Here is a 22,779-nt window from a genome sequence, read left to right as displayed (position 1 = left end):
GTTTGAGCATTGGCCTGCTAAACCCAGGGTTGTGAGTTCAATCCTTGAGGGGGTCATTTAGGGATCTGGGGCAAAAATTGAGGATTGGTCCTGCTTTGAGCAGGGGGTTGGACTAGATGACCTCCTGAGGTCCCTTCCAACCCTGATATTCTATGATACTTCTATGATCTATGAAGTGTGTGTGTGTGTGTGTGTGAGAGAGAGAGAGGCCAGTTCACGCTCCTGCTGCCTGTGTTGTGCCAATTCGGTGACCAAACAGGGAGGCTTGGAGCTGCAGGGTGGGCAGCCTGCGACCCTTAAATCCCTCTGACAAAGAGGAAAAGAAGGCAACGCTCCTCTTCCCTGCTCTCGTCCCACCTCTCGGAGAGGGCCGACACTCTCATGTGGCTGCAGCCTGCTTGCAGATATCAGAATATGCCCCAACCAAAGGATCCCAGCTCCAAACACCTCTGAGTTTGGGGAAAGACAAAGAGGGGATCGTAAGTGACTGGGAAAACAACACAGAAGCAACTCCCAGACGCTCTGCTGGTCTCTCCTTCAAATAGCAGGCCCAGGAACTCCCTATCCAAGGGCATTTCACTCCCATTTGCCTTCCGGCTTTTCTGCCGGGTCAGAGTTCCCAACGTAACACAACATTTGCTCCAGGCTTATTCTACATGGTCCGTTAATGCCTTTGCTCTCATCTCCTTTAAAGGCCAGGGCAGGATGCTCTGGGGCAGACAATACAAAGGAAGAATCCTGCATCCTGGCAGGGGGGTTAGACGAGATGACCCTGGCGGTCCCTTCTAACCCTAGGGCTCTATGATTCTAATCCCCAGCTGTATTGTCACACCTTGAGCTGCCCATTGCAGCCACTACCCAGATTTTCTGGCAAACAAAAAAAGGAAGTGAAATTCACACGCATATGTTACAGTGAGGCCCATTCTGCTCTCCTGTAATTCCTCATTCTGCGGCTTCCTTCCTTTGTTTAGTAGGTTCCGTTCTGATCATCTCATCTGGACTCCCACATAACCCTAACCCTGACCCTCCAGCTCCTACCTTCCCCTGGAGCTTGAGGGGACAGTTTGATCTTTTCGAAAGACATCCAAGCTCCAACCCGCCACAGCCTCCTCAGCTAACCCCAAAGCAAACGCACTCCCCTGCCAGGCAGGCGATCGGCTGACAATATCAATGTGTAAGCAGTGTCAGGATGAGCTCCACCCTGACATCTGGTGGTGAGGTGTGGCAAGTTGTGGAAAAGAACTTCAGGGGCCGATCTCATTTGCATAGGCACACCCACCACGCCTAGAATGAGACCATAGCTGCCCAAATGGTCACTTTGGCTGCTGTGGGATCCCCAGTGTCTCTGTTATTGGGGCAGGAAGAATAAATTGTTATTACCCTGATTATGGGAACTGTGCTTGGAACTGTACGTGGCCTTTTGTTACGATGGAGGGATTCACCATCATCTAAGTAGCACTCGCTAGGCAAGGGTCATGGGTTCCAAAACTGTGTGAATGGAGAGAGGCTGGGGACAAGTATTAATACTTGGTGGCATGGGCCCCTTGGTGAGGGCCTTACATGCTGATTGCACTTCCTCCTCTCTCCACTGTGGAATATCAGAGCTAATTTTGATTTCATTAGAAGTCTAGTTATAGGCTGCTGAGCTCACTTTGGGCTGACAGTGCACCAGCACTGGGGCTCCCCTACTATAAGCTGAATTCACCTAAGCGCTGAAATCACTGAGTGTTGTGTTAAGTAGTGGGGGAGCCTGAAGATATATTGTGGAGTAGTTTGCGGGACAGCTGGTGAAGCAGTTCAACACGGAGCAGTGTGTGGATGGCAGGAGCTGCTTGTGGGCCGTGGAGCTGAGCGAAGGAGTTCGTGGGGCGGCTGGCGGAGCGGAGCGCAGCTGAGCGAAGGAGTTCGTGGGGCGGCTGGTGGAGCGGAGTGCAGCTGCGCGAAGGAGTTTTGTGGGGCGGCTGGCGGAGCGGAGCGGAGCGCCGCTATGGAGCTATGGGGCGGTCAGCTTCAGATCACGTAAGGTGCCTCTTACCCCTGTCCCATTTCCACCCAGGTTGGGAGGTAAAAGCTCCACCGATAAACTTTCGAACTCTGGGGCTGCCCTGACCAGGGACAGAGACTTTTGGGGCATTGGACTTTTGGGGTTGCTGGACTCAAGAACCAAAGGGAAAAGGGCATGCCCCAATTTGCCTGGGGTGGGGTTGTTTTTGCTCATGGGTTGTGTTATGAATCCGGTTGGTGGTGTTTCCCCAACATAATGCCACATTGTTTCTCTCTGTTATTAAAAGACTTTTGCTACACTCAGACTATGTGCTTGCGAGAGGGGAAGTATTGCCTCTTGGAGGCGCCCAGCGGGGGTGGTATATATTTGTCCCAGGTCACTGGGTGGGGGCTCGAGCCGGTTTGCATTGTGTTATTGGAATGGAACCCCTAGATATTGAACCCGGCCCTTGTTGCTGCCAACTCTGATGGGCAGAAGGGTTACAAATGGAAGACCCCCAGAGAGGACATGAGGATGGTTGCACGCACAGACACAGGCATGCCCCTCAGATGAGCATCACTCCGGCGTCTGATCTGGGCGAGTGTGTGGGGGGAGCTGTATTTTCAAATTCTCTCCCAGGAGCCTGTTCTAGACTCTGTCCGAGAGCAAGACTGGGCTTGTGGTCAAGGCATTGGACCTGGGCTCAGTTCCTGGCTCTGTCACGTCATCGCTCTTCTCTAGGTGCACAACGGGGGGAACATTTCCATTCTCCTTCTCTTGGCCAGGCCACTCGGTTTGGATTGTAAGCTCCTCAGGGCAGGGCCTGTCTCTTACTGTGGGGCTGCAGTCTGGGGTGGGGACTGTTGGTTCGACAGTCACAGAAAGGATAGTCAGAGGTAATGATTGGCTGCAGGAAAAGTTGTGTGTGCTCCAATCGAAGTCACGTCGAACCCCTCTTGGACATGCGGTTCTGGAGCAGCACTGCTGGCCCAAGGACAACTGGCTCCTTTTGACTCTCCTGTGGACGGGAATAAACACGTTTTCTGTCCAGGGTCCATACAGCTCTGGGAGAGTGACCTGGACTCTCGTCTGACCCACGTGGCGTCAGCTCAATTCTAACTGCTTCATCGCCACTGCTGCTTGAGGGCTTCCCAATTACCTGCGCTCGAACTCAGTCAGGGTCCCGGGCTTGATTCAGGGATCCCTTGATGGCATTTTCTGGTCTGTGACCTACAGGGGGCAGACAAAATAATCTAATGGTCCCTTCTGGCTTTAAACTCTGTGAATCTATGAAAAAAAATGAAGTGATTTTCAGAATGGTCGGTGTGTTCCCGCACCCATGGATGTGTCTGTTTGCATTATATTTTGTTGTGTCTCACTGTAATTAGACGTGACATCAAGTATCACCAGCGATTTATGCCTTAGTGCAATGAGATTGTGGCTAATTCCCCAGGGAGCTGCAAAACTGTTTTCCTCGGGCTGGGTCATAAGCGTCTTTCAATAGTTCCACAGTTAATACCTAAATATCATCCGCTGATAAGCTTCCTGGTAAGGCTGGCTGGCTGATTACCTAGCGGCTGATCCAAGGGCTTTTAATATCTTTATTGGGTACAAGATACACAAACGCAGTAAATGTTTCCAAGAAAAGAGACAAAAAGAAAGGAAGAAATTAAATTGATTGCAGCACTGCATTTGTTAGTCATTTTGCCATCTATACAGGGCTGCGGTGTATACAGCTGTTTGGTGATTGTTTAAATATTCATAATTACATAATCCAAAGCTTAGACTTAAAGAGACATTGTCACAGAAAACTCCTCTCATCTGTCCGCTCTCTTTCTCTTCGTTTTAGATCACATCCGTCTGCTGATAACTGAGGCCCAGGTCCTCAACGGCATGTTGATTGAAGTGGGAGCTGTGCATCACAATACCTTTGAGGATCTAGGCTGGAGTCTCTCTCCTTTTCCAAAGGGCACCCTTTCTCAGCTCTGTTATGCTAAGAATACCTGAGATTGTCTGTCCCAGGCATTGACTGAGGCAGGGGACCTGTGTTAAAAATGGTATGTGAGTGTGTCACTGACGACTGTATCATAGTGCATATGCTCAAGGGGGCTGAATTAAGGTTGTGCAGGCAGCCTTAATGCTGGAATTTCCTAACTGTTGACTTGACCCCTAAATCGTGTTCTTTGAGCATTGTTATTTTCGTATGTAATATTAATATAGACAACGCTGCTTTCCTGGACACCTGCATTCAGGGCAAACCAAGAACATCTAATTCACCACTGAATAATATTTCAATTAGCTGATCCCCATCACTCCCACATGCTCAGCAAGTCTGTGCCCGCTTGTAAATTCTCCACAGTTTAACGTGCCTCAGGGGTCATTCCTCCCAGCATCCAGCAGGCAAATCTAAGACAAGGAGCAGCAACTAGTTACAATAGAAATTGTCAGGAGTGTTTTTAGTGTGATCTCCTTCGCAGCTGCCTCCTCTCTTCTTTGGCTAACTTGAATGCAACAAGAAATAATAGATGATTAATCATAGCACTGCACACACGTTAATCAAGCCTGCCCTTTCCTGCCGGAGGATGGTGTTATCATCCCCATTCAACAGCTGGGGAAACTGAAGCACAGAATGCCAAAGTGACTTGCCCTAGTGTGACCCAGGGTGCCTGGGGGACCCCTTCCTGAAAATGCCAAAGTCAGGGCAGGCTGCAAAAAGGAGAGCAGATACTCCCAAGACTGGTGAGTAACACTGAAGTTAAACTCACCAACCAGTCACAAACTGTGCTCCTGATCCCGCCCCCACTGGTTATCAAGAAGCAAAAAAAAAAAAAGAAAGTCACACAGCCCCCTTTATTGCATTCTAGTTCCCTGGCTCCCAATCAGCACCTAGGTCCAGAACAGTGAGAAGTTATTTCAAAATTCTGCTCACTATATAAAATGTTCTTCCGACCCCAAAGGCTCAGCCACATTGCCAGGTCATTCTAGGTTTGGATCTTACCCAAAATACCATGGGCTGCCAGCCAGTCCTTTCGTGTCTAAAACTAAAGGTGTATTAGAAAGAAAAAAGAAAGAAAAAGAAGAGAGATGTTAAATGATAAAGCACTCAAATACACACAGAGACTTCAAAGTCCATCGATCAGGTTCTTAGCAGTATTGGTGAGTTTGCTGGCTTGAAAGTCCCTCTGGAGCACATCCGCCGCTTGGGTGGGTCATTCAGTCCTTTGTTCAGAGCTTCAGTTTGTAGAGAAGTTGTTTCATAGAATCATAGAATCATAGAATATCAGGGTTGGAAGGGACCCCAGAAGGTCATCTAGTCCAACCCCCTGCTCAAAGCAGGACCAATTCCCAGTCAAATCATCCCAGCCAGGGCTTTGTCAAGCCTGACCTTAAAAACCTCTAAGGAAGGAGATTCTACCACCTCCCTAGGTAACGCATTCCAGTGTTTCACCACCCTCTTAGTGAAAAAGTTTTTCCTAATATCCAATCTAAACCTCCCCCACTGCAACTTGAGACCATTACTCCTCGTTCTGTCATCTGCTACCATTGAGAACAGTCTAGAGCCATCCTCTTTGGAACCCCCTTTCAGGTAGTTGAAAGCAGCTATCAAATCCCCCCTCATTCTTCTCTTCTGCAGGCTAAACAATCCCAGCTCCCTCAGCCTCTCCTCATAAGTCATGTGTTCCAGTCCCTTAATCATTTTTGTTGCCCTTCGCTGGACTCTCTCCAATTTATCCACATCCTTCTTGAAGTGTGGGGCCCAAAACTGGACACAGTACTCCAGATGAGGCCTCACCAATGTCGAATAGAGGGGAACGATCATGTCCCTCGATCTGCTCGCTATGCCCCTACTTATACATCCCAAAATGCCATTGGCCTTCTTGGCAACAAGGGCACACTGCTGACTCATATCCAGCTTCTCGTCCACTGTCACCCCTAGGTCCTTTTCCGCAGAACTGCTGCCGAGCCATTCGGTCCCTAGTCTGTAGCTGTGCATTGGGTTCTTCCGTCCTAAGTGCAGGACCCTGCACTTATCCTTATTGAACCTCATCAGATTCCTTTTGGCCCAATCTTCCAATTTGTCTAGGTCCTTCTGTATCCTATCCCTCCCCTCCAGCGTATCTACCACTCCTCCCAGTTTAGTATCATCCGCAAATTTGCTGAGAGTGCAATCCACACCATCCTCCAGATCATTTATGAAGATATTGAATAAAACCGGCCCCAGGACCGACCCTTGGGGCACTCCACTTGATACCGGCTGCCAACTAGACATGGAGCCATTGATCACTACCCGTTGAGCCCGACAATCTAGCCAGCTTTCTACCCACCTTATAGTGCATTCATCCAGCCCATACTTCCTTAACTTGCTGACAAGAATACTATGGGAGACCATATCAAAAGCTTTGCTAAAGTCAAGAAACAATACATCCACTGCTTTCCCTTCATCCACAGAACCAGTAATCTCATCGTAAAAGGCGATTAGATTAGTCAGGCATGACTTTCCCTTGGTGAATCCATGCTGGCTGTTCCTGATCACTTTCCTCTCATGCAAGTGCTTCAGGATTGATTCTTTGAGGACCTGCTCCATGATTTTTCCAGGGACTGAGGTGAGGCTGACTGGCCTGTAGTTCCCAGGATCTTCCTTCTTCCCTTTTTTAAGAGATAAGAAGCCGGATTGAAGACCAAATGGAGACGGGGCAGCTGCCTTTTATATTCCTTTTGCCATGTGGTTGGTCCTTCCTTTGTCCCAAACACAAACTGTCCAGCACATGGCATGGAAAAGCCGCAGAGTCCTCAGTCCACTGTAGGCATGCCACTGCATGCCTTGCTGAGTGATAAGGTGTAGCCCTGGTTCCTTTCAATGAATTCATTGTACAGCCGATGACCCTTATGTCACGGAGTGTGGGGGAGTCCAGGCCCTGCACCCCTCTTCCTGGGATTCACTGAGACTCTCAGTCAGCCAGTAAAACAGAAGGTTTATTGGACAACAGGAACACAGTCCACAACAGAGCTTGTGGGTACAACCTGGACCCCTCAGTCAAGTCCTTCTGGGGGAGCAGGGAGCTTAGACCCCAGCCCTGGGGTTCCCTGTGTTCCTCCACCCAGCCCCAAACTGAAAACTAAACCCACCCAGCAGGTTCCCTGCTGCAGCCTCCGTCCACATTCCTGGGCAGAGGTGTCACCTCCCCGTCCCCATCCTGGCTCAGGTGACAGGTTCTCAGGTCTCCCACCCCCAGGCACATTCCCAGGTCAACACTCCCCCCTCCCTGCTGAGTCACATAGTCACATCTCTCCCCCCTTCGAGACTGAACTGAGCGGGGTCACTGTGACCAGTCACCTGGGGAAGTTTGGGGCCCCCTCTCCGGGACAGCGCATCCGCTATCAGGTTGGCCCTTCCCTTCACGTGGACTACGTCCATGTTGTAATCCTGCAGGAGCAGGCTCCATCTCAGGAGCTTGGCATTGGCTCCTTTCATCTGGTGCAGCCAGGTCAGGGGAGAGTGGTCGGTGTACACGGTGAAGTGTCGCCCAAAGAGATAGGGCTCTAGTTTCTTGAGGGCCCACACCATGGCCAGGCACTCCTTCTCGATGCCTGCGTAGTGTTGCTCCCGGGGTAGCAACTTCTTGCTCAGGTACACGATGGGGTGTCTCTCCCCCTTTTCATCTTCCTGCATTAACACTGCCCCCAGTCCCATGTCGGAGGCGTTGGTGAACACCACAAAGGGCTTGTCAAAGTCTGGGTTTGCCAGAACTGGGCCACTGACCAGAGCCTCCTTCAGTGCCCGGAAAGCCTCCTGGCACTGCTCGGTCCAGACCACCTTGTCTGGCTTCCCCTTCTTGCATAGCTCAGTGATGGGGGTGGCGATGGCGCTAAAGTGGGGCACAAATCTTCGGTAGTATCCTGCCATCCCAATAAAGGCTTGGACCTGGTTTTTGGTGTGGGGAGCGGGCCAGTCTCTGATCACCTCCACCTTGGCTGGTTCCAGCTTTAGGCGGCCGCTCCCCACCCGATGGCCCACGTAAGATACTTCCGCCATCCCCACCTTGCACTTCTCCGCTTTTACAGTCAGCCCAGCCCCCTGGAGTCGGTCCAGCACTTGTCTAACCTGGGACACGTGGTCCTCCCAGGTCTGGCTAAGACACAGATGTCATCAATATACGCCACGGCAAAACTCTCCATCCCCCTCAGTAGCTGGTCCACCAGGCGCTAGAAGGTGGCCAGCGCTCCCTTGAGGCCGAAAGGCAGGGTCAGGAACTCATAGAGGCCCAGAGGGGTGATAAAGGCCGATTTCAGCCGGGCATCTGCATCCAGCGGTACTTGCCAGCAGCCCTTTGTAAGGTCCATGGTGGTAAGGTACCGAGCTCCTCCCAGCTTGTCTGGGAGCTCATCAGGCCTGGGCATGGGGTAGGCATCAGATACAGTGATGGCATTGAGCTTCCGATAGTCCACACAGAACCGGATCGACCCGTCCTTTTTGGGGACCAGCACCACCGGCGAGGCCCAAGGGCTGGCCGATGGCTGGATCACCCCCAAAGCCAGCATGTCCCGGACCTCTCTTTCCAGGTCCTGAGCAGTTTTCCCTGTGACTCGGAAGGGGGAGCATCTTATTGGTGGGTGCAACCCTGTCTGCACCCGGTGGACAGTCAGATTAGTGCGTCCAGGCTGGTTGGAAAACAGCTGTCGGTACGGATGCAGCACCTCCCTGACCTCAGCTTACTGGGCAGGGGTTAGCTGATCTGAGAGGGGAATTGCTTCCAGGGGGGAACCAGCTCTGGGAATAGATCTACTAAAGGGTCATCTCCCTGCTCCTGCCAATGTCCACACACGGCAAACACCACATTCCCCCTGGCATAATATGGCTTCATCATATTCACATGATACACCCAGCGGTGGTGCGCCCGGTTCGACAGCTCCACCACATAGTTTACCTCATTGAGCTGCTTGATGACCTTGAAAGGGCCCTCCCAGGCGGCCTGTAGTTTGTTCTTTTTCACGGGGATGAGAACCATCACCGGATCCCCGGTGGCGTTGGCCCGGGCCCGCGCCGTGCGGTCATACCAGACCTTCTGCTTCCTCTGGGCTCTGGCCAGATTCTCCCTGGCCAGGCCCATGAGTTCAGCCAGTCTCTCTTGGAAGATCCGGACATACTCCACCACTGACTCTCCATCGGGAGTGGCCTTCCCCTCCCACTTGTCTCTCATCAGGTCCAGGGGGCCCCTCACCCTCCTGCCATATAACAGTTCGACAGGCGAAAATCCGGTAGACTCCTGGGGCACCTCCCTGTACGCGAACAGCAGGTGAGGTAAGTACTTGTCCCAATCCTGCGGGTGCTGGTTCATAAAGGTTTTCAGCATCATCTTTAGCGTCCCATTGAACCTCTCCACCAGCCCATTGGACTGGGGGTGATAAACTGAGGCCCAGTCGTGCCGGACCCCACATTTCTCCGACAAGCACCGGAGCGGGGCCGACATGAAGTTGGAGCCTTGGTCTGTCAAGACTTCCTTGGGGAGCCCCACTCAGCTGAAAATGGTCAGGAGCGCATCGGCCACGGTGTCTGCTTCAATGGAAGCTAAGGGCACCTGCCTCGGGATAGCGGGTGGCAAAATCTACCACCACCAGAACGTATTTCTTCCCCGACCGGGTCGTCTTGCTGAGAGGCCCCACAATGTCCATGGCCACCTTCTGGAAAGGCTCCTCTATGATGGGCAAAGGTCTCAAAGCCGCTTTCCCCTTGTCCCGGGCCTTCCCCACCCTCTGACAGGGGTCACAGGATCGGCAATACTGCCGGACCGTGGTAAAGACCCCGGGCCAGTAAAAGTTCTGTAGCAACCTCTGCCGGGTGCGCCGGATTCCCTGGTGCCCTGCGAGGGGGATGTCATGGGCCAGGTACAGGAGCCTGCGGCGATACTTCTGGGAGACCCCCAGCTGCCTCCTGATCCCACAGGACTCTACTTCCCTTGTGGGAGCCCATTCTCGGTACAGGAACCCCTTCTCCCACAGGAACCTCTCCTGGCAGCCTCTCCTCATGGTCCGTCCCACCCTGAGGTCAGCCAGGTCCCTGAGCTTCCGCAAGGAGGGATCTTTCCTCAACTCGGCCTGGAACTCAGCGGCTGGGGAAGGGATGGGGCCCGGTTCCCCCTCAGTGGCCAGGTCTGAGGCCTCCGCCTCTCTGAGCCGTGCCCCTCAGTGCTCCCTCCCCACCAGGGTAGGGTCCTGCACCTCCGGTGTGGTACCCTCCCCAAGGTCAGGGCGCAATGCCCCTCGCCGGCTCTGGCTACGCGTCACAACTAGGGCGGTCTGGGGCTTGCTTGGCCAGTCCTCTAGGTCTCCCCCCATCAAAACCTCAGTGGGCAAATGGTGGTGTACCCCCACATCCTTGGGGCCCTCCTTGGCCCCCCATTTCAGGTGTACCCTTGCCACGGGCACCTTAAATGGTGTCCCGCCCACCCCTGTCAGGGTCAGGTAGGTGTTGGGCACCACCCGATCTGGGGCCACCACCTTGGGCCGGGCCAGCGTCACCTCCGCTCCCGTATCCCAGTATCCATTGACCTTCCTCCCATCCACCTCCAGGGGAACAAGGCACTCTCTCCGGAGGGACAGCCCCGCGCCCACCCTGTAAACCGAGCACCCTGAGTCCAGAGCCTCCAGCCCTCTGGCGGAGCTGGCCTGGGGTACTCTTCCCTCCTGAGCAGGTGGTAAGCTGGCAGCCCCCCTTGCCTGGGCCGTCTGCCCCTCGTCCAGCTGGGTCCCTACCCAGTTAACCCTGGGTAGGTTGGGTCTGCTCAGTCTGTCCCTGAGCCTGGGGCACTGGGTCCGTACGTGGCCTCTCTGGCCACAGTGATAGCAGCTCAGGTCACGTTGGTCCCCTCGAGCGGGTCGGACGGTCCTGACGCCAGGCGTTCCCCTTAGGAGAGGGTTCTCCACATTTCCCCACTGGGAGGTCCCATGGTGACTCTCTCTCTGCATCGGGGGGGGCCTGTTCTTTTGGGACTCCTCCCGGCTACCCCCTGACCGACTGTTCACAAACTCGTCGGCCAGCTGCCCTGCGTGCTGGGGGTTCTCGAGCTTTTTGTCCACCAGCCACAGCCTCAGGTCGGACGGGCACTGATCATACAGTTGCTCCAGTATGATTAGGTCAAGCAGGTCCTCTTTAGCTCGGGCCCCAGCTGTCCACTTGCGGGCATACCCCTGCATCCGGTTGACCAGTTGTAGGTAGGTGACCTCAGGCATTTTACGCTGACTCCGGAACCTTCTCCGGTACATCTCGGGGGTCAGCCCAAACTCACGGAGCAGGGCCTGTTTGAACAGTTCATAGTCCCCTGCCTCCGGCCCTTTCATCCGGCTGTACACCTCCACGGCTTTGGGGTCCAGTAAGGGGGTGAGGAACTGGAGCCTGTCTGCAGGGTCAACCCTGTGCATCTCGCAGGCATTCTCAAAGGCCGTCGGGAAGCTATCTATGTCCTCCCCCTCCTTCCGCTGGGACAGGGAGCACTTATCAAAGCTCCTTGCAGTCTTGGGTCCCCCCGCACTCACCGCAGCCGGGGCCCAGCACTGCTCCTCAGCCTGGCCAGCTCCAGTTCATGCTGTCTTTGTTTCTCCTTCTCCTGACGTTCCCTCTCCTTCTCCTCCTGCTCATGTTGACATTGTTTCTCCTCATGTTGACGTTGTTTCTCATGATCCTCCAGCTCCCTCATTTTCATCTCCCTCTCCCATTCCAGCCGCCTCCGCTCCAGGGATGGGGAGCTCCGCCAGGAGGATCCCCTGCTGGCTGCTGGGGTCAGGGTGCCCTCGGTATTCGCTGGGCTTCCCCCAACCCCTCCCCCAGGCATAGGTAGGAAGGGTCTCGGGATGTCCTGGGCAGCAGTCTGACCCCTCCCAGCCCGGTCAGGCCCCAGGGCCCACGCTGCGTCTGCCGGGCGGCTTCCCTCAGGGACAGGGATCGGGTCATCCAAGCGATCCCTCTCCTCCAGCTGGGCAATCAGCTGTTCCTTGGTGGACCTCCCGATGCGCAGCCCCCTCTGCCTGCACAGCTCCACCAGGTCGCTCTTCAGGCGTTTAGCGTACACCTCCCTGCTGGCCACTCGCAGGCCGGGCAGCTTTCCACGGTTTCCAGGAAAAGTCCTTTGTGTGCCAGTCCTTCTTGAGGTCATCGACTCTTTGCCAGGGTCAAGCTGCAGACTCCTCCGCCTCTGGGACCGCTCGCTGCAATCCCCCGGGGGACTCTGTTACTGCAAAAGTCCTTCTCTCTGGTCACACACTCCCAGGGGTTAACCGCCCCCTGAAATCGTCTCTCTCTGAATCTTCAGCACGCCTGGTCCCTGTCAATTCCCCTTCGTTTTACTGTTCCCCAGTCACTTACTGCAGGAAGCGCCGTCCACGGGGTGCAGTACATCCCACCGCTGCCACCAGTTGTCACAGAGTGTGGGGGAGTCCAGGCCATGCACCCCTCTTCCTGGGATTCACTGAGACTCTCCGCCAGCCAGTAAAACAGAAGGTTTATTGGACAACAGGAACACAGTCCACAACAGAGCTTGTGGGTACAACCTGGACCCCTCAGTCAAGTCCTTCTGGGGGAGCAGGGAGCTTAGACCCCAGCCCTGGGGTTCCCTGTGTTCCTCCACCCAGCCCCAAACTGAAAACTAAACCCACCCAGCAGGTTCCCTGCTGCAGCCTCTGTCCACATTCCTGGGCAGACGTGTTACCTCCCCCTCCCCCTCCTGGCTCAGGTGACAGGCTCTCAGGTCTCCCATCCCCAGGCACATTCCCAGGTCAACACTCCCCCCTCCCTGCTGAGTCACATCCTCACACCTTAATAGGTTTCAGAGTAACAGCCGTGTTAGTCTGTATCCGCAAAAAGAAAAGGAGGACTTGTGGCACCTTAGAGACTAACCAATTTATTTGAGCATGAGCTTTCGTGAGCTACAGCCCACTTCATCGGATGCATGCCGTGGAAACTGCAGCAGACTTTATATACACACAGAGACCATGAAACAATACCCCCTCCCACCCCACTGTCCTGCTGGTAATAGCTTATCTAAAGTGATCATCATCATGACCTTAATAGGCCATCAAACAGGCGAGGCAGTGCCGATGCCAATCTCTCTGGGGGTGTCACCCCCAAACACAGCACCAGCTTGCAATTTTATAATATTGGTGTTGTCCCCAGGGAGTCTCCTGTTTTGGGTCAGGTCAGAACTCTCCTGGAGGCGGGGTTCTTACTAAAACAAACCTTCCTGTGCCCCACTCAGGCCTGGGCAGAGGCAGCTGCAGGAGTGCCCGGCCTGGCCTGGCCTTGCAGGTGCCCTGTTCAACTCACGCACACGACTGCCTCCCCCTGAGGACGAGGAGGCCTGGACCAGGCCGCCCCACTGCAAAACCCTTCTCCTCGGTCCCTGGGGTGCCGGAGATGCCTGTTCACAGCCAGCCACAGGCCCCCAGGGGTCAGTGGGCAGGTGAGTGCTTTCCCAGGATTGTTTTTCTCAGCTGTCAGCTCCTGGCTGGGCTCTGGGATGCACTGATGCACACAGCGTAGCCAGTAATGGCTTTGGGTAACAGGATAGCTTTGAGTTCTGCCCACCCAAACAAAGGGAGAAACACCTTTCTGCTCCTCGGCCAGGGAGGACCAGCTCTCTCTGCCTGACTGGGGTTTCCAGGGGAGATTTTAGCGGAGCTGGGGCTGGGTTTTACCCTGCTGTCTCCAGAACGCAATGTCTCATAATGTTCTCATAGCACTCGTGGGCCTCTCTGCAATGGATCAGCTCCCTGGGGATGAGTCAAGTTCTCCATTGGCGGGGGAGGGGGGACTATTCCAGCCTTGGGCTCCCTGCTGTGCAATGCTCCCTGTGATGACGGTTTGGTGGGGTTGACAAGACAATTTCTTCCCCTCCCTGTCCATGTGCTTTTCTGTTTCCTGCCTCGACTGTGAGCATTTTGATGGAGGGGCTATGGGTTATCCTGGCCCTCGGCCAGCCCCAGGCAGGTTGATGGTGCTCTGTGGCATGCTACGTTGGCACGGCAGTCCTTAAGCGGGAAGCATTTGTGATGCTGGCAGACCAGGTGCCAGCTCATGCCCAAGCCCTCGGCCTCACTGAATGCTTACAAATGCATGGCTGGAAGCCAGCCCCATTCGCTTATGTATCAGTGTAGATCAAAGTGATTACTGAACGGATAAGAATGCATTTGGTGTTAAAACTTCATGAAAACTACCGGGTTGTTACATGCATTGTTTTCACGTAGCTGTATCCTGGTGTAAGGTAGGAGCAAACATGTACATAGTGTGTACCCCCATCACTAAAAAAGAAAAGGAGGACTTATGGCACCTTAGAGACTAACCAATTTATTTGAGCATGAGCTTTCGTGAGCTACAGCTCACTTCATGAAAGCTTATGCTCAAATAAATTGGTTAGTCTCTAAGGTGCCACAAGTCCTCCTTTTCTTTTTGCGAATACAGACTAACACGGCTGTTACTCTGAAACCCCATCACTAAATAACCCATCTGACAAGAGAGAAGCCTTGTGGAAGGCAGATGAAGAACTTTAACAGAAAAAGGCTAATTTCAAAGAAAGTGATCATGGTATGTGACGATCGGCACTCACAGACTCTACACACGTTCCTCACTTTCCATCATCAAAGGAAGAACCCTTGTGAGCTGTGATCCTGGCAGCTTGTTTTCTGTGAGAAGCTATGAGCAGGATTCAGGGAAAATCTTTCTTCCCTGGACTGTTTGGACTCTTCCAGGGAAGGGCACTAGATGAAAAGCAGAGACCCCCAGAGACAATCTGGGTCCCCTGAAAAGACTTCGGGGAGACTGGCAGTTTATTACATCACTGCCACCATTTAGAATTACAAACTGTGATTCACCTGTACATATTTTCCCGCTTTAACCCCTCAATAACTCTCATTCCTTTTTCTTAGCTAATAACCCTTTTGTTAGTTTACTAGAGCATTGGCTGCCAGCATTGTCTTTGGTGTAAGATCGAGGATCCCAGTGGATCTGGGGTAAGTGACTGGTCTGTTGGAATTGGAAGCAACTTAAATGTGGTGTGATTTTTGGCGTAAGTGATCATTATCACTAAGTCCAGCTTGTCTGGGAGACAAGATAGACTGCAGCATCTCAGGGGATTGTCTGTGACTCCATGGTAAGACTGTTTTAGTGACCTAGGAGTTCTCATTTGTTACTGGCTTGGTGAAATCTAATTATACAACACATCACCAGCTTGGGGCATCTGTCGTTTTCTGACAGTCCATCGTGAGGTAGGCACTCCTGGTCAGGAGCCACTCCAGACAGTCGTGACAGGATTCACGTGCCCCAGGTCAGTTGGGTTTATAGATCATAACCCCAGGGCAGTTAGAAGTTTAAATTGGATACTGAGAGTTTTTAAGGGTGAAAGATTGGTCCCAATAAGGGAATTACAGTCCTAGGAGGGTCTTGGGACAAAAGACCTGGAACATTCGTGCTTGCTAAGGGGATTATCCTTTAAGAGGAAAATCTCAGATAAGGAATGGAGAGCTTTGCTCATAAGCTATGACCAGGCGTCCAAATGCCCTGCAGCTCCAGACACTGCAAGGGAACTGGCCCGACTGCAACTCCTGGAAACCCAGAAAGAACAGGAAGAAGAAATAACGATGGTGGAGTTGTGGATCAGGGAAACTGAGGCGGGGAGAGCGCACACGAAAGATGCATGGAATATTTGGCAGCAGTCTAAGCCAACACTGAAATGGAGGGAAAAGCCCACCAAAGATGCAGGGAACAGCTCGTATTTGAGGAGAGAACACATACAGTGCTGCTCAAAGTCCTGGAGCAGCACGAGGAGCAGCCTCAGACTGGGGGTTCAGGCCCTCTCAACAGCAGGGAGTGGGAGAAAACGCCCAATTTCTGAAGAGACTGACTGCACTGAGGAGCTCCTGTCCACCTTTGACAGACGGTGTGGGGTCCATCTGATTCCAGAGGATACATGGATGCAGTGTTTTCCCCAGGAATTGAAACTGTGGGGGTGTTCGAATTTACAGAGGGGGTCAGGGCTGATGAGGGGTGAGACCGTGAGGGTGAAGATGGGATGTATGGCACCACAGTAAAAACTGAAAAATGTTTCATGACCATTTTATTAGATTTTAAAATCATCACTCAAATTAAAGTTGGCTACTCAAGCCTTCTATGAAGCACAACGTCTGCATCCTTCTTGGTTTCTTGTTATAATTTTGCACAGCTCTGTTAATGAACTTCTTGAATGCAATGCGTTCAGCTTTGGTGGCTTCTCGTGTGTCCGGTACTTCCAGTCCTTCCATGGATATACTCATTAGTTCAGTCACAGGATCAGGCAGAAGGCGACGTCTTTCTGAACACAAAATTCTATTCAATGAGGCAAAAGAACGCTCAGCTGTGGCTGTTGTGACTGGGAGTGGCAAGAGATGAATTCCCACTTCTCTCAGCCCAGGAAACAGAGCACAAAGATCAGGTCGAGCCACTAGTGATGATAAAGAAGAAGTTGAAGTCAAATCTTCATTCATTCGTTGTATGATTACAACGAGTACTGTCATGGATGGTTATAAACTGTTCAGGAAGGACAGGCAGGGCAGAAAAGGTGGGGGAGTAGCACTGTATGTAAGGGAGCAGTATGACTGCTCAGAGCTCCGGTACGAAACTGCAGAAAAACCTGAGTGTCTCTGGATTAAGTTTAGAAGTGTGTGCAACAAGAGTGATGTAGTGGTGGGAGTCTGCTATAGACCACCGGACCAGGGGGATGAGGTGGATGAGGCTTTCTTCCGGCAGCTCACGGAAGCTACTAGATCGCATGCCCTGATTCTCATGGGTGACTTTAATTTTCCTGATATCTGCTGGGAGAGCAATACAGCGGTGCATAGACAATCCAGGAAGTTTTTGGAAAGCGTAGGGGACAATTTCCTGGCGCAAGTGCTAGAGGAGCCAACTAGGGGGGGTGCTTTTCTTGACCTGCTGCTCACAAACCGGGTAGAATTAGTGGGGGAAGCAAAAGTGGATGGGAATCTGGGAGGCAGTGACCATGAGTTGGTTGAGTTCAGGATCCTGACGCAGGGAACAAAGGTAAGCAGCAGGATACGGACCCTGGACTTCAGGAAAGCAGACTTCGACTCCCTCAGGGAACGGATGGCCAGGATCCCCTGGGGGACTAACTTGAAGGGGAAAGGAGTCCAGGAGAGCTGGCTGTATTTCAAGGAATCCCTGTTGAGGTTACAGGGACAAACCATCCCGATGAGTCGAAAGAATAGTAAATATGGCAGGCGACCAACTTGGCTTAATGGTGAAATCCTAGCGGATCTTAAACATAAAAAAGAAGCTTACAAGAAGTGGAAGGTTGGACATATGACCAGGGAAGAGTATAAAAATATTGCTCGGGCATGTAGGAATGTTATCAGGAGGGCCAAATCGCACCTGGAGCTGCAGCTAGCCAGAGATGTCAAGAGTAACAAGAAGGGTTTCTTCAGGTATGTTGGCAACAAGAAGAAAGCCAAGGAATGTGTGGGCCCCTTACTGAATGAGGGAGGCAACCTAGTGACAGAGGATGTGGAAAAAGCTAATGTACTCAATGCTTTTTTTGCCTCTGTTTTCACTAACAAGGTCAGCTCCCAGACTGCTGCGCTGGGCATCACAAAATGCGGAAGAGATGGCCAGCCCTCTGTGGAGATAGAGGCGGTTAGGGACTATTTAGAAAAGCTGGACGTGCACAAGTCCATGGGGCCGGACGAGTTGCATCCGAGAGTGCTGAAGGAATTGGCGGCTGTGATTGCAGAGCCACTGGCCATTATCTTTGAAAACTCGTGGCGAACCGGGGAAGTCCCGGATGACTGGAAAAAGGCTAATGTAGTGCCAATCTTTAAAAAAGGGAAGAAGGAAGATCCTGGGAACTACAGGCCAGTCAGCCTCACCTCAGTCCCTGGAAAAATCATGGAGCTGGTCCTCAAAGAATCAATCCTGAAGCACTTGCATGAGAGGAAAGTGATCAGGAACAGCCAGCATGGATTCACCAAGGGAAGGTCATGCCTGACTAATCTAATCGCCTTTTATGATGAGATTACTGGTTCTGTGGATGAAGGGAAAGCAGTGGATGTATTGTTTCTTGACTTTAGCAAAGCTTTTGACACGGTCTCCCATAGTATTCTTGTCAGCAAGTTAAGGAAGTATGGGCTGGATGAATGCACTATAAGGTGGGTAGAAAGCTGGCTAAATTGTCGGGCTCAACGGGTAGTGATCAATGGCTCCATGTCTAGTTGGCAGCCGGTATCAAGTGGAGTGCCCCAGGGGTCGGTCCTGGGGCCGGTTTTATTCAATATCTTCATAAATGATCTGGAGGATGGTGTGGATTGCACTCTCAGCAAATTTGCGGATGATACTAAACTGGGAGGAGTGGTAGATACGCTGGAGGGGAGGGATAGGATACAGAAGGACCTAGACAAATTGGAGGATTGGGCCAAAAGGAATCTGATGAGGTTCAATAAGGATAAGTGCAGGGTCCTGCATTTAGGACGGAAGAACCCAATGCACAGCTACAGACTAGGGACCGAATGGCTAGGCAGCAGTTCTGCAGAAAAGGACCTAGGGGTGACAGTGGACGAGAAGCTGGATATGAGTCAGCAGTGTGCCCTTGTTGCCAAGAAGGCCAATGGCATTTAGGGATGTATAAGTAGGGGCATAGCGAGCAGATCGAGGGACGTGATCGTTCCCCTCTATTCGACATTGGTGAGGCCTCATCTGGAGTACTGTGTCCAGTTTTGGGCCCCACACTTCAAGAAGGATGTGGATAAATTGGAGAGAGTCCAGCGAAGGGCAACAAAAATGATTAGGGGACTGGAACACATGAGTTATGAGGAGAGGCTGAGGGAGCTGGGATTGTTTAGCCTGCAGAAGAGAAGAATGAGGGGGGATTTGATAGCTGCTTTCAACTACCTGAAAGGGGGTTCCAAAGAGGATGGCTCTAGACTGTTCTCAATGGTAGCAGATGACAGAACGAGGAGTAATGGTCTCAAGTTGCAGTGGGGGAGGTTTAGATTGGATATTAGGAAAAACTTTTTCACTAAGAGGGTGGTGAAACACTGGAATGCGTTACCTAGGGAGGTGGTAGAATCTCCTTCCTTAGAGGTTTTTAAGGTCAGGCTTGACAAAGCCCTGGCTGGGATGATTTAACTGGGAATTGGTCCTGCTTTGAGCAGGGGGTTGGACTAGATGACCTTCTGGGGTCCCTTCCAACCCTGATATTCTATGATTCTATGATTCTATGATATTCCACTGTGTTCAAATTCTCTATTCTCTCCTGAGCACACGGCAGCCCCATGGCTGCTCGTGCCTCACTCCACTCAGCTGTCGGTGTTTTATAGGACAGGGATCTGTAAAAGCTACGTAGAGGTTGAGTAGAATCTAGAAGTCGCTGTTGTCAATTTTTAAGAATCAAGTCTGTGCACTTTTTCAGTTGTCTTAACAAACACTTCTTGTCCTCTTCTCTTAAGGATTCAATATAACTGCCTTTATTAGTCAACTTCTGGACTGAAGTCTTTGCTTCTTCCAGTACTTTTTCAATGGATAGCTCTCGGATTGAGATTGATCCAAATGTAGCTTCTATTGCTGGACAAAGATCTACTACTGTTTTAAAAGATGTCTGGATGGCACTGTTTAATGGCCCAAGCGGTTTCAACAGTAGACTTACGAGAGAGAGAGAATGGCAATAGTCTTCTCTGAACGTAGTAGCAAAAGTAATCCGCCAGCCTCACTACTTAGATCCATCCCATCTTGGTAGATACTTTCCAAAGCCAGTATTAACAGCTGGAGTAATTTTAAGACAACAGCCAAGGATCGCTCATGAGAAAGCCAGAGGGTTTTCCCAGGTTGGACTAATTTGAACTTCAGTCCCAGTGTATCTTCTATATTTTCCAAGATACTCAGTCTTTTTGGACTCTTGCTGAAAAAAGAATATAATGAAGACATGAAATGTATAGCTTTTTAAATATCTTTTGAAGAGTCTGCAGCCCGTACTAGCACTGCTTGGAGTAGATGGCCTCTGCAGTGTGTATAGGAGAGACTAGAGTTACACTTTTCTCTGAGCAAAGCTTGTGCTCCACCGTGTCTTCCAGAGAAGTTTGCACAAATGCGCAAGCAGCCATCTGTTTGGGGTCCTATTGACAAGCATTTAACTCTTCTAAGATGTGGGTTGCACAGATGCAGCCAATCTGTCCTCTATAACTTGAACATCTAGAAATGCATCTACTGGCCTACCGCTGACATCAAGATAACGTACACAATGACTTAATACTTGATGCCCATTTGCATCGGTGCATTCATCAGCCAGGTATGCAAATTTTTTGAATGTGGTGAGAGAGTTCTTCACTTTTTCTACTGTTGAGTCTTTCATTGTTGCACCGCATACATCTAGCCAGTCAGTTGAGTTTCCTGCAGAAAGACAGTGAGCATTTGCTGGTCTTGTTCGGAACCAGTGTCCAGCTCCAGGATGAACACGTGACCATGCACTTAACATTGGCCTCCAGTTCGTAGCGTGTGGCATCTCTTGCTTAAATAGACAGTAGGATGCCACAGCCATGTGTGTTCGCATGAACTGTGTTGTGTCTCCAGCATTCTTAACATAGGCACCCCCACTCACCGGTGTTGTCCTGGGTCAGTGGGGACTCAGAGTTCAGAGGTGCTTTCACACGAGTTCATCTCCCTGGTGCGGGGCAAGAAGGCACCTTGCTCGTTCCTCCAGCGGCTCACTGTTCGCTCTGGCCACTGTTGTTCGTTGTGCCACCGTTCACTCCATCGCGCTGTTGCCAACGGCCCCGCGCCGTCGCCTTCGGCTGCCACCTCCACTGTGACCTCTGCCAGTGGGTCTCTTGAGGTTCCTCCGGCTCTCCGTGATTTCAGCCGAGCTCTCAGTGGGGAACCTCGCTGCTGGTGCAGGCTGGGCCGTCTCTGCCACAGAAACGCTGTCCCCCAGCCGGTCTAAGCGCTTAGTCCTGATTCTCCATGATTTCAGCTGTAGTGGTCACTGAACACAACAAAAGACTCTCTATGGAGCCTAATCAGCTCTGTCCTTAAACAGGGGAGCGAGGCAGGTCAAACAGTACTTGTGACTCAGACAGACCGTCAAGCAAAACACCTGTCCCCACCCTCTCTCTCCATGCCCTCAGTCAGCACAGGCTAAGGACAGTTCTACTGCCCTTTACTCCTATCATAAGAAAAACAACATTTCATTCCCCCTCTTCCCCCCTCATTCAAGTGATTTGTAACCTAACCCCAGCCAAAATCTATCACTTGGGCAAGGCAGCTCTGTTTGCTGGATACCTAAGTAGATGAGGTGTGAATGTAAATACAATCTGGTCCTGAAGCCTTTCCCCCCAGCCCCCAGCTCATCGCTAGCTGTCCGGGAGAGCTCGTTTAGACTTTGCTTACAAATCATAGTTTGAAATGATTAGGTTGGCCAACATCACTGAAATGAATTCACTGACATGGTCATAAAAATAACAACTGTATAAGGAAGCTAGTCCATGTTCATACTTTTCAGATCTATAATACTTTTTCAGATACAGATTGACAGAGCCAGAAGAGTATCCAGAAGTTACCTGCTACAGGACAGGCCCAACAAAGAAAATAACAGAACGCCACTAGCCGTCACCTTCAGCCCCCAACTAAAATCTCTCCAACGCATCATCAAGGATCTACAACCTATCCTGAAGGACGACCCATCACTCTCACAGATCTTGGGAGACAGGCCAGTCCTTGCCTACAGACAGCCCCCCAACCTGAAGCAAATACTCACCAGCAACCACACACCACACAACAGAACCACTAACCCAGGAACCTATCCTTGCAACAAAGCCCGTTGCTAACTGTGTCCACATATCTATTTAGGGGACACCATCACAGGGCCTAATCACATCAGCCACACTATCAGAGGCTCGTTCACCTGCACATCCACCAATGTGATATATGCCATCGTGTGCCAGCAATGCCCCTCTGCCATGTACATTGGTCAAACCGGACAGTCTCTATGTAAAAGAATAAATGGACACAAATCAGACGTCAAGAATTATAACATTCAAAAACCAGTTGGAGAACACTTCAATCTCTCTGGTCACTCGATTACAGACCTAAAGGTCGCAATGTTACAACAAAAAGACTTCAAAAACAGACTCCAAGGAGAGACTGCTGAATTGGAATTAATTTGCAAACTGGATACAATTAACTTAGGCTTGAATAGAGACTGGGAGTGGATGTGTCATTACACAAAGTAAAACCATTTCCCCATGTTTATTTCCCCCCCCCACCGCCCACTGCTCCTTAGACGTTCCTGCAATGGCCCACCTTGATTATCACTACAAAAGGTTTCTTCCCCGCCCTCCCACCCCTTCCCTGCTCTCCTGCTGGTAATAGCTCACCTTACCTGATCACTCTCCTTACAGTGTGCATGGTAACACCCATTGTTTCACTTTCTCTGTGAATATAAATCTCCCCACTGTATTTTTCACTGAATGCATCCGATGAAGTGAGCTGTAGCTCACAAAAGCTTATGCTCAAATAAATTTGTTAGTCTCTAAGGTGCCACAAGTCCTCCTTTTCTTTTTGCAGATACAGACTAACACGGCTGCTACTCTGAAACCTTTCAGATACACGCATTTTATCATACACTGTATATGCTTTTAAAGTGTGTATTAATGTTTCAATTTCAATTCAAATTTCCAAACAATCACTAAATTGGCAACACTGCATGTAACTAGTTCACAAAACTGGGGGGGGGGTCAGGGGGGGTGTAGGGAAATCCCTTCATGGATGTCCATCC

At 51.3% G+C, this 22,779-nt stretch overlaps 1 long non-coding RNA gene across 1 annotated transcript; it reads left to right on the top strand.

The window, feature by feature from the left end:
* Window positions 1–1,245: 1,245 nt before the first annotated feature.
* On the top strand, window positions 1,246–21,763 carry LOC311520360. The gene is made up of 3 exons (XR_014711564.1): window positions 1,246–2,019; window positions 3,834–4,041; window positions 21,524–21,763. It is a non-coding gene; the product is annotated as an uncharacterized lncRNA (long non-coding RNA).
* The last annotated feature ends 1,016 nt before the right edge of the window (window positions 21,764–22,779 follow it).

Source organism: Lepidochelys olivacea, assembly GCF_965140295.1.
Source record: "Lepidochelys olivacea isolate rLepOli2 genome assembly, chromosome: 5".
Lineage (NCBI taxonomy): Eukaryota > Metazoa > Chordata > Testudines > Cheloniidae > Lepidochelys > Lepidochelys olivacea.
The sequence above is the reverse complement of the archived record's forward strand: the minus strand, read 5'-3'. Positions and strand labels throughout refer to the sequence as shown.